Here is an 11,778-nt window from a genome sequence, read left to right as displayed (position 1 = left end):
CATGGGTTGCTTGTTGATGTTGAGCTTGGTCGCGAGTCGTTGTACTTGGCGCTTGATGGTGTGCCTTGTATCTTCGTGCATCTTCTTGAGGTAGGTTGCTCTTGCACTCGCGTCCATGTTGGTGCGCTCTTGTAGTGGAAGAGGAAGAATGTCCAATGGGGACAACGTGTTGAAACCATAGACGACCTCGAAGGGGGACTTGCCAGTAGTTGAGTGTCTTGCTCGGTTGTAGGCGTACTCGGTGATGGGTAGACACTCCTCCCACTCCTTGATGTTCCTCTTGATCAACACGCATAGTAGAGTGGAAATCATACGGTTCGTCACCTCCGTTTGGCCGTCGGTTTGAGGATGGTATGCCGAAGAGAACAAGAGCTTGATTCCAAGCTTGGCGCATAGAGTCTTCCAAAAGTAACTCAAGAACTTGACCTCGCGGTCCCAGACAATCGTCTTTGGGATTCCATGGAGGTGCAAGATTTCCCTACAAAAAATATTTGCAATATGTGAAGCATCATCTATCTTGTTGCATGGGATAAAATGAGCCATCTTAGAGAATCGGTCCACAATAACAAACACGGAATACTTTCCATTTTGAGTTGTAGGCAAATCAAGTACAAAGTCCATGCTAATGTCTTCCCAAGGTTGATAAGGAATATGAAGGGGCTTGTAAAGACCATGGGATTGAGCTTTTGACTTAGCTTTGCGACATGTAGAGCATCGATTGGTGAAGCGTGAGACGTCGCGGAACATCTTGGGCCAAAAATAGTTCTTGGAGAGCATAGATAATGTGTTGTCGCATCCAAAGTGTCCCATGAGTCCGCCTCCATGAGCCTCTTGCAAAAGGAGCAAACGAAGAGAAGACTTGGGAATGCAAAGTTTGTTAGCTCTCATAAGGTAATCATCCTTGATGTAATAGCGTTCCCAAGATGTATGCGTTAAACACTTGGCATAAGGAATTGCAAAAGTAGGATCATGCGCATACAAGTCTTTTATGTGCTCAAAGCCAATGACATTCAATTCAAGTTTAGTGACTAGCATGCATATGCGGGAAAGAGCATCCGCCACTACATTTTCCTTACCCTTGATGTACTTGAAGACACACGGAAAAGACTCAATGAACTCACTACATTTTGCATGATGCTTGTTCAACTTAGTTTGGCCCTTGAAGTACTTAAGCGTTTCATGATCGGTATGAATGATAAATTCATGAGGGCGAAGATAATGTTCCCATTCATGCAAAACTCGCACTAAAGCATATAGCTCTTTGTCATAGATGGGGTAATTGAGTTGCGCTCCGGAAAGTTTCTCACTAAAGTAGGCTATGGGGCGCTTTTCTTGCGTTAACACACCTCCTATGCCATTACCACTAGCATCGCAATGAATTTCAAAAGGTTTGTCAAAGTTTGGTAATGCAAGCACGGGAGCATGAGTAAGCAAATTCCTAAGCTCATTAAATGCGGTATCACGGGATGGTCCCCAAACAAAAGGCGCATTTTTCTTACTCAAGGAATGCAAGGGTGAAGCAATTGTGCTCAAATCCTTCACAAATCTACGATAGAAACTGGCTAGACCAAGAAAACTACGCACTTGTTGCAAGTTGGTTGGTTGGGGCCAAGTTTTAATAGCATTGATCTTAGATTCATCTACATGAACACCCTTAGAAGACACAACAAAACCCAAGAAAACAAGCTTATCAACACCAAAAAGGCATTTGTCCATATTAGCATAAAGGCGCTCTTTCCTAAGGGTTTGCAACACGGTTCTAAGATGGGTGACATGATCTTTGAGGGATTTGCTAAAGACAAGAATATCATCAAAATAGACCACAACAAATACACTAATATAGGGACGAAGAACGAAGTGCATGACTCGCATGAAAGTACCGGGTGCTTCGGATAAACCCATTGGCATAACTAGCCATTCATATAAGCCAAATTTGGTCTTAAATGCGATTTTCCATTCATCACCTTCTTGGATGCGTATTTGATAGTAGCCGCTCTTAAGATCAATCTTAGAGAAAATGGCGGCTCCGCTAAGCTCATCAAGCATATCATCTAAGAGTGGAATAGGGTAACGATATCTAAGGCTGATAGCATAGATGGGATGGCAATTGGAAACCATACGATAAGTACCATCTTTCTTTGGAACAACAATGACCGGAACGGCACAAGGGCTCAAACTTTCACGTACTTGACCATTGTCGATGAGTTGTTGTACTTGTCGTTGGATCTCCTTAGTTTCCTCGAGGTTGACGCGGTAGGGAGCCTTGTTAGGTAGAGGTGCTCCGGGGATGAGGTCGATTCGGTGTTCAATGCCTCGTAGTAGAGGTAGACCCGGAGGTAGCTCGTCGGGGAAAACATCTTGGAATTCCTGCAAAAGAGAAGACAACACTAAAGGTAGATCGTGAGATGTGTTAGTTTTTGGTGCCTCGTCGTTGCACACAAGGACATAGTGCATAACACTTGATGGGTTCTCGCACACTGCTCTCATATCACTTTTGGCGGCAAATAGGACTAAGTTTTTCTTGTCGCTCATCGTGGAGGCACTCAATTTTGGCTTGTGGCGCTCGCTCTCTTTTGGGTGGGTCACTCGCTCACTCTTTTCTCCATGATGGGTGGCTTGCTTGTCAGCGATCACTTGACTTGGAGACATAGGTCGTAGCACGTACTCCTTTCCCCTCATCTTGAAGCTATAGTGATTGGTACGCCCGTTGTGGATGACGCTGCGGTCAAATTGCCATGGTCGACCAACAAGGAGGTGGCAAACGGACATCGGGACGACATCACACTCCAAAGTGTCTTCATATGCTCCGATTTTGAAGGAGACTTTGACCGTATGCTCAACTTGGATAGTGCCGGAATCGCTTAGCCATTGAACCTTGTAGGGTTGCGGGTGCTTGATCATGACCAACTGCAGCTTGGAGCATAGTTCTTCACTTGCCAAGTTGTGACAACTCCCCCCCATCGATGATGACCTTGACGGACCGTCCATTGATGCCAGCCTTGGTGTGGAAGATGTGGCATCTTTGGTCTTCGTCTTGTTGATGTTGAAGAGTCAAGACTTTGGAGACAACGAGAGCGGGGCTTGAATCCTCATCACAAAAGATTTGATCATCTTCATCTTCGTTCACGCGCCGGTGCATGGCCACTTGCTCAAGGGCTTCGATCTCCTCTTCACTCATGGAGTCATAGGTTCCTTCATTGTTGAGGATCATGGTATGCTTGTTGGTACACTCAATGGACTTGTGGCCTTGGCCACCGCATGTGAAACACTTGATGGAACTTGTCTTGGCGGTCTCATCGGTTGGAGTAGATGATGAAGCGTGCGGCTTGAAGTTGCTTGTAGTAGGAGGACGACTTGAGGTTGTCGAAGTTTTCTTGTAAGTCGACTTGTCATCGTTGCTTGTAGATGGTTTGGTTGAGGTAGGAGTTGTTGGAGTCATTGAAACTTGGGTGTTGGAGAAGCCATAGCTCTTCGAAGAGTACTTGGCGTACTTGAAGTCATCGTGCACTTGACGTTCCGCTTTGGTAGCTTGATGCACGAGCTCAATGAGGTTGGAGTAGGTTTGGAAGTCTGCAATCTTCTTGATGGGATGATTGAGGCCATTCAAGAAATGGGCCATAGTTCGCTCATCATCTTCCGTGACATTGGCTCTTATCATGGCAATCTCCATTTCCTTGTAGTATTCTTCAACACTCTTTGTTCCTTGCTTGAGGAGTTGGAGTTTCTTGAAGAGCTCGCAGTTGTAGTATGTTGGCACAAACGCGTGCATGACATCTTTCATTTCCTCCCATGTGGCGATTGGGGGTTCACCTCTTTCTTCTCGGTGCTCAAGGACTTGTTCCCACCATATGAGCACATAGTCTTGGAACTCAAGGGATGCCATGGCGATCTTCTTCTCTTCCTCATAGTTGTGCAAACGAAAGATCTTGTCGACCTTCAATGCCCATGAAAGGTACTCTTCGGGATCATTGCTTCCATGGAATTTGGGCATGGTGAACTTGAGCTTGCCATAGCGTTGGGGACGAGGTGATGATGATGCCCTTGACATGGAGGATTGTCAACCTCATTTTGCTCTTGACATGGAGGATTTCCAAAGTCATCTTGCTCTTGTTGAACTTGAGGTTGTGGAGGAGCTTGTTGAGCTTGAGGAGGAGCTTGCGGAACTTGACGATGCACTCGTGCTTGGTAGTTTCGCTCTTGAATTTCTTCGCGAAGTGCTTCCTCTTGATTGCGCCTATCTCGGTTGCAGTTGGCAATGGCTCGACTTGATTCTTGAAGGGCACATTGCGCCTCAAGAGCTTGTGCTTCACGTTGTTGTTGTTGAAGACGTTGATCTTCGGCATCTTGTTTCTCTTGATGTTGTCACGCTCGCTCTTCCTCTTGGGAATGTTGATGTTGCCTTTCTTGTGCTTGTGCAAGAGGGACTTAGTTTTGTCGACGATGATGTGCTTGCTCGTCGACTTGCTCTTGTGGATGATTGCCGTGTAGAGGATTGCGAGATGCTTGCCGGTCTTGACGCGCGGCTCGACGTAGAGTGTTTGATGTTGGTGTACTTGATCCGGAGAGGGTGTCGTCTGACTGTCGACTCGAGCGGCTCCGTCTTGTGTAGGAAGAAGTGGAAGAATGGTGGTTTACCAACAAGTCAAGAATCTCATCCATTCTTCCATCGTTCTCTTGTTTGTGAGAGTCGAGCTTGTTGTCGAAGTAGTCTCTTGTTTGTTGCTCGGAGAGTCGCAAGTCGGTGGCGAGATTGTCGATGCGATTGCTCATTGCTTGTTATTCTTGGTGCAAAGCTCTTTGTGCACCAAAGAGGTGGCTCTTGGTGACAAAGGATGACATGTCGTCGTCTTGCTCGATGAAGAATAGGTTGGTAGAAGAACTTGGCCTATCCATCATTCCAAGCAAATATGTGAGTGGGAGAAAGAGAAGAACTTATACCAAATGTACCTTGACCGATGTTGAAGATGGATCAATGATCACTCAAATGTGTAACAAGGAAATAGCACAATCGGTAGCAATTCTTGTCCATTCTCGCAACTACACAAGTAAAAGCTTATGGTGTAGCTCGGTTAGGATGGTGGCACAAAATTTTATGCAATTGTTAGTGAGCCTCAATAATGTTGGAAAAGATTCACAAATTTGTAAATGCAACAAGGAGACCAATAGCAAGATATGGTACACGGAAACACACACGCAAATAGATAAGTGGGGTCATGCAACCAAGGAATGAGCCAAAATGTGGAATCCACGAAAATGCTCTTGTGGCACAACACTAGAGAGATGCTAGCACGATTGCACAATAGGCGGATACGAAACTTGTGCACAGCCTACTAAGCAAAAATGCAACGACTTCTATCCGTAGTATGCTATATGTATGGTATTCCGGTGATATGATCCAAGATGATCGAGTATGACAATCTTAATGTAGTATGATGCTATGGTTCTTGCTTATAAGCTCTTTGCTTATCTTTCCCTTTTGCTTAAAAGCTTGTTTAGCTCTTTTCTCATGCAAAACTTCACGAACCAACATAGCAATTATGTATGCGATGACAACTTTGTGACACAAAAGATGATACCAAGATATGCACCATGGTAATATGGTATGTATGCTATGGGAAGTATGATCACTAATGTGCACAAGTAACGCTTCCGGCAATACTCAAAGGCTAGTCTCGATGGGTAAGCAACGCAAAAGTAAGGCTATGGTGGTTATCAATACAATGGCAAAGAGTAGACAAAGATGTCGTCGAGGTTACCTCGAGGTAGTCGTCTATAAGCAAGGACGGTTGTTGTCTATGACGAGTCCTTGATGAAGATAAGTGGTGGTGATGTTGATGTTGCACCATTCCTATATAGCCGAAACACAATAGGACACGGGAACCACAACTCAAATTCACAAAACCAAAGAAAAATGGTGGTAGCGGAATGCGGTGGTGGTATAGCGAATATGGTGGTGAAAGCCCTAATAAAAGATGCCAAAGTTCGGAACATTTGATGGTGTCAATTGATGCTGGAACCTATCTAGGTAGATGGGGGATGTCAATAGCTTCTCAACGAGCTAAAGAACGCAAAAATCGGACTCCAGATGTGGAAGTTATGGGGAAAACTGTGAATCAGTTAAAGCTGAAACAGGAAGGGACGGTTGTACCGCTTGGGTGGGCGGTTGTACCACTCCTGGAGCTCAGTGGTAGTATCGCTTGGAGGGGACGGTAGTACCGCTCGTGTCGGGAAAATTCACAGAACTGGATCGGGGCGAAATTGGGGCAGAAATGGATGATTTCGGGGGCAAAATTGGGTGGATTTCGAGGATGGAAGGTGGGGAAACTTGTGGGGAAGCAAGATCTACCTGCTACACACAAAATCCATGGATCAAATCCAACAAAACTTCATCACACCAACAAATCACAAAAAAAAAATTGGGGCTATTTTTGGTGGGGATTTTCGAAATTGGGGAAGAACACAACAAAATTAGGCTAAAAAAGATGGGTAGGGGCTCCAAATACGTGATCAACGTGGCTCATGATACCAAGATGATGTAGGATAGAACCCTAACAGCCCGATCTTTCACGATTGGAGGGAACCCTACGAATAACATGAAGAACACGAGGAGAAATCACGAGGGGAAACACGAGAGAATCATTCAAACCAACAAGATTCGATTACACATGTGCTAGATCCTCAAAACACAAAGAGATACACGATTCAAGGTCAACAAAGGACGATACAAAAGGTCTTCCCTGTGAGGTCTTGAAGGTTCTTCCCGTGATGGGGTCTTGAATCCGCTTGGCGGATCTTCTCCGAAGATGTCATGAGCTCCGAGGAGAACTAACCAAGTGGATGAACAAAGCTCTATCTCAAATATGAGCTATCACAATGCTAACACTAATACGAAGCTAGGAGACAAGTATATATAGTCCAAGGGGTAAGTGGGAGATACATGGGGTGAAACCCCTTTCACTGCGCACAGGCAGGGCGATTGTACCGGTCATGGGGGCGGTTGTACCGCTGGGAGCTCAGGCAGGGCGGTTGTACCGGTCATGGGGGGTGTATCGCTGGGAGCTCAGGTGCGGGCTCCTGGAGGTGTTCTCGGAAGGGGGTAGTGGTTGTACCGGTCTTCTCGCTGTTACAGGGATAAACTGGTGTTGTACCGGCCTTGCACCGCTCGATCACAGAAGTTGGACCGGTTGTTGGGCGGTAGTCGAGCGGTTGTACCTCCCGAGCGGTAGTTGGGCGGTTCTTGGCCGGTTGTACCGGTCCTTCTGGGCTGGGCAGATTATCTTCATGCTCTTGATGTTCATCTTGCACCGTAACTTCTCCTTGGTTGCTTCCTTGGTACCTAAGCACACAAAGCATCTCCATTTGAGGTAGTACCATGTCTCAAGTGGGTCAAAGGGGGGTTCAACAAGGAGAGAGTTAACCTCATTTTCGATAGCTCTCCCACGGGCTCTTGTCATTGGTCCAAGTGGTGTCGTGGGAGACGAAGGTAGGTCCATGGGGATGACCGTAGGATGCTCCGCATCAAACGCCCTTCGAGACTTACCGTGTGGACCACCAAGGGCCTCAATTGGGGGTCCCAGACGGAGGTGAAGATCCTGCAGAAGCGCGTCACCAACGTTCTGGGCACGAACATCGGCCTCACCAACATGGTGCAGATCATGCTCTTCCGTCGTGTCCTTCCCTGACAACACCGAGCGTCCCCCATGTGGGAGTTCAATCCGGAGGAGCCGCGAACCCTAAAGCGCTTCTTCGGCACTATGCACGAAGAAATATGGAAGTTGCTCTTCAAGGCCCAGAAGAGCTGGCCCATGAAGACCAAGGACATCGGACTCAACAACGAGAATCCGGCCTCAGAGGTAATCATTAGTTTTTCCAAAGTTCTATTCGGCTGGTGTTTTAAACAATAGAAATCTTATCACCTATTTTCCGCACAGGGCTGGACAGCAAAGGCAGAGCAGATTTACTGTTCGGCTCCGCTGCCAAAGGACCCAGCCATTTGATAACCCACATGTATAGGGGATCGCAACAGCTTTCGAGGGTAGAGTATTCAACCCAAATTTATTAATTTGACACAAGGGGAGCCAAAGAATATTCTCAAGTGTTAGCAGTTGAGTTGTCAATTCAACCACACCTGGATAACTTAGTACCTGCAGCAAAGTATTTAGTAGCAAAGCGGTATGATAGTAATGGTAACAGTGATAAAAGTAACGATAGCAGTTTTGTAGTAGTTCTAATAGTAGCAACGGAAAAGTAAATAAGCGAAGCACAATATGTGAAAAGCTCGTGGGCATTGGATCAGTGATGGATAATTATGTCAGATGCGATTCCTAATGTAATAGCTATAACATAGGGTGACACAGAACTAGCTCCAGTTCATCAATGTAATGTAGGCATGTATTCTGAATATAGTCATACGTGCTTATGGAAAAGAACTTGCATGACATCTTTTGTCCTACCCTCCCGTGGCAGCGGGGTCCTAGTGGAAACTAAGGGATATTAAGGCCTCCTTTTAATAGAGTACCGGACCAAAGCATTAACACATGGTGAATACATGAACTCCTCAAACTGCGGTCATCATCGAGAAGTATCCTGATTATTATCACTTCGGGGTTGTCGGATCATAACACATAATAGGTGACTATAGACTTGCAAGATAGGATCAAGAACTCACATATATTCATGAAAACATAATAGGTTCAGATCTGAAATCATGGCACTCAGACCCTAGTGACAAGCATTAAGAATAGCAAAGTCATAGAAACATCAATCTTAGAACATAGTGGATACTAGGGATCAAACCCTAACAAAACTAACTTGATTACATGGTAAATCTCATCCAACCCATCACCGTCCAGCAAGCCTACGATGGAATTACTCACGCACGGCGGTGAGCATCATGAAATTGGTGATGGAGGATGGTTGATGATGACGACGGCGACGAATCCCCCTCTCTGGAGCCCCGAACGGACTCCAGATCAGCCCTCCCGAGAGAGATTAGGGCTTGGCAGCGGCTCCGTATCGTAAAACGTGATGAAACTTTCTCTCTGGTTTTTTCCTCCACGAAACGGAATATATAGAGTTGGAGTTGTGGTCGGTGGAGCATCAGGGGGCCCACGAGACAGGGGGGCGCGCCCAGGGGAAGGGGGCGCGCCCCCCACCCTCGTGGACAGGGTGTGGGCCCCCTGGCATTGATTCTTTCGCTAGTATTTTTTATATTTTCGAAAAGTTATCTCTGTGGATTTTCAGGTCATTTCGAGAACTTTTGTTTTCTGCACAATAAACAACACCATGGCAGTTCTGCTGAAAACGGCGTCAGTCCGGGTTAGTTTCATTCAAATCAGGCAAGTTAGAGTCCAAAACAAGGGCAAAAGTTTGGCAAAGTAGATACGTTGGAGACCTATCAACTTCCCCAAACTTAAACCTTTGCTTGTCCTCAAGCAATTCAGTTGATAAACTGAAAGTGATAAAGAAAAACTTTTACAAACTCTGTTTGCTCTTGTTGTTGTAAATATGTAAAGCTAGCATTCAAGTTTTCAGCAAAGATTATGAACTAACCATATTCACAATAACACTTAGGTCTCATATTTACTCATGTCAATGGCATAATCAGCTAGCGAGCAATAATAATAAAACTCGGATGACAACACTTTATCAAAACAATCATGATATGATATGACAAAATGGTATCTCGCTAGCCCTTTCTGAGACCGCAAAACATAAATGCATAGCACCTTTAAAGATCAAGGACTGACTAAACATTGTAATTCATGGTAAAAGAGATCCAGTCAAGTCATACCCAATATAAACTAATAGTAATGCATGCAAATGACAGGGTGCTCTCCAGTGGGTGCTTTTTAATAAGAGGGTGATGACTCAACATAAAAGTAAATAGATAGGCCCTTCGTAGAGGGAGGCAGGGATTTGTAGAGGTGCCAGAGCTCAATTTTAAAATAGAGATGAATAACATTTTGAGCGGTATACTTTCACTGTCAATGCAACAACTATGAGATGGCGATGTCTTCCATGCTACATACATTATAGGCGGTTCCAAAACAGAATGGTAAAGTTTATACTCCCCCACCACCAACAAGCACCAATCCATGGCTTGCTCGAAACAACGAGTGCCTCCAACTAGCAACAGCCTTGGGGGAGCTTTGTTTAATTATTTTGATTTGCTTTGATCTTTTTGATCATGGGACTGGGCATCCCGGTTACCAGCCATTTTCTCATGAATGAGGAGCGGAGTTCACTCCCCTTGAGAATAACCCACCTAGCATGGAAGATACAGACAGCCCTAGTTGAAACATGAGCTGCTCGAGCATACAAAACAAAATTTTATTTGAAGGTTTGGAGTTTGGCACATACAAATTTACTTGGAACGGCAGGTAAATACCGCATATAGGAAGGTATGGTGGACTCATATGGAATAACTTTGGGGTTTATGGAGTTTGGATGCACAAGCAGTATTCCCGCTTAGTACAGGTGAAGGCTAGCAAAAGACTGGGAAGCAACCAACTGAGAGAGCGACAACAGTCATGAACATGCATTAAAATTAATCTACACCAGGTGCAAACATGAGTAGGATATAATCCACCATGAACATAAATATCGTGAAGGCTATGTTGATTTGTTTCAACTACATGCGTGAACATGTGCCAAGTCAAGTCACTCAATTCATTCAAAGGAGGATACCATCCCATCATACCACATCATAACCATTTTAATAGCATATTGACACGCAAGGTAAACCATTATAAACTCATAGCTAATTAAGCATGGCATAAGCAACTATAATCTCTAAATGTCATTGCAAACATGTTTATTCATAATAGGCTGAATCAGGAACAATGAACTCATCATATTTACAAAAACAAGAGAGGTCGAGTTCATACCAGCTTCTCTCATCTCAATCAGTTCATCATATATCGTCATTATTGCCTTTCACTTGCACGACCGAACGGTGTGTATAATAATAATAGTGCACGTGCATTGGAATAAGCTGGAATCTGCAAGCATTCAATTCAAGATAGAAGACAAGGTAATATGGGCTCTAGGCTAAATCAACAATCATGCATATGAGAGCCACTAAACATTTTCAATACGGTCTTCTACTCTTGACCCCCCAAAGAAAAGAAAAGAAAACTATTTACACGGGAAAGCTCCCAACAAGCAAAAGAAGAACGAGAAATCTTTTTGGGTTTTCATTTTAATTTCTACTACAAGCATGGAAATTAAACTAACTATTTTTTTGGTTTTCTAAGGTTTATCAAACACACCAAGAAGAAAGCTAGAAATAGAAATTTAACTAGCATGGATAATAGAATGAAAGAGTATGAGCATCGACAACTAGAATAGTGTGTGAACATGAATGTAAAGTCGGTGAGAAATACGTACTCCAACAAGCTTAAGCTTTTGGCCTAAGTTGGTCTAATGCCAAGGACCGCGGCTACTCTCCCCGGTGTACTGAGGGGTGTCATCAGGATACCACTGGCTAGCAATCTCCTCCAGATCCCACTGATAAGATGATGGACGATAAGGGTCCAGTGGAGATTTCGGCTGGGTCTCTGGAGCGGATGTCTGGCCTCGATGAGCGTACATCGCTTCCGGCAAGACAAGGTAATTGTCTACAGTTAAATCAAACAACAAAGGCGCAGGCAGGGTAATAATCTCATTGTGTTTCATATTAAATCTCAGGTTATACAGAAGCATCTTATCTTTGTTGACAACAATAAACTCATGCACTACCATGCTCCTATAATCTAAAAAGGAAAGAGGCAGCAG

The sequence above is a fragment of the Triticum dicoccoides genome, chromosome 7B (assembly GCF_002162155.2).
Source record: "Triticum dicoccoides isolate Atlit2015 ecotype Zavitan chromosome 7B, WEW_v2.0, whole genome shotgun sequence".
Taxonomy (NCBI): Eukaryota; Viridiplantae; Streptophyta; class Magnoliopsida; order Poales; family Poaceae; genus Triticum; species Triticum dicoccoides.
Note: the sequence above shows the minus strand (reverse complement) of the source record.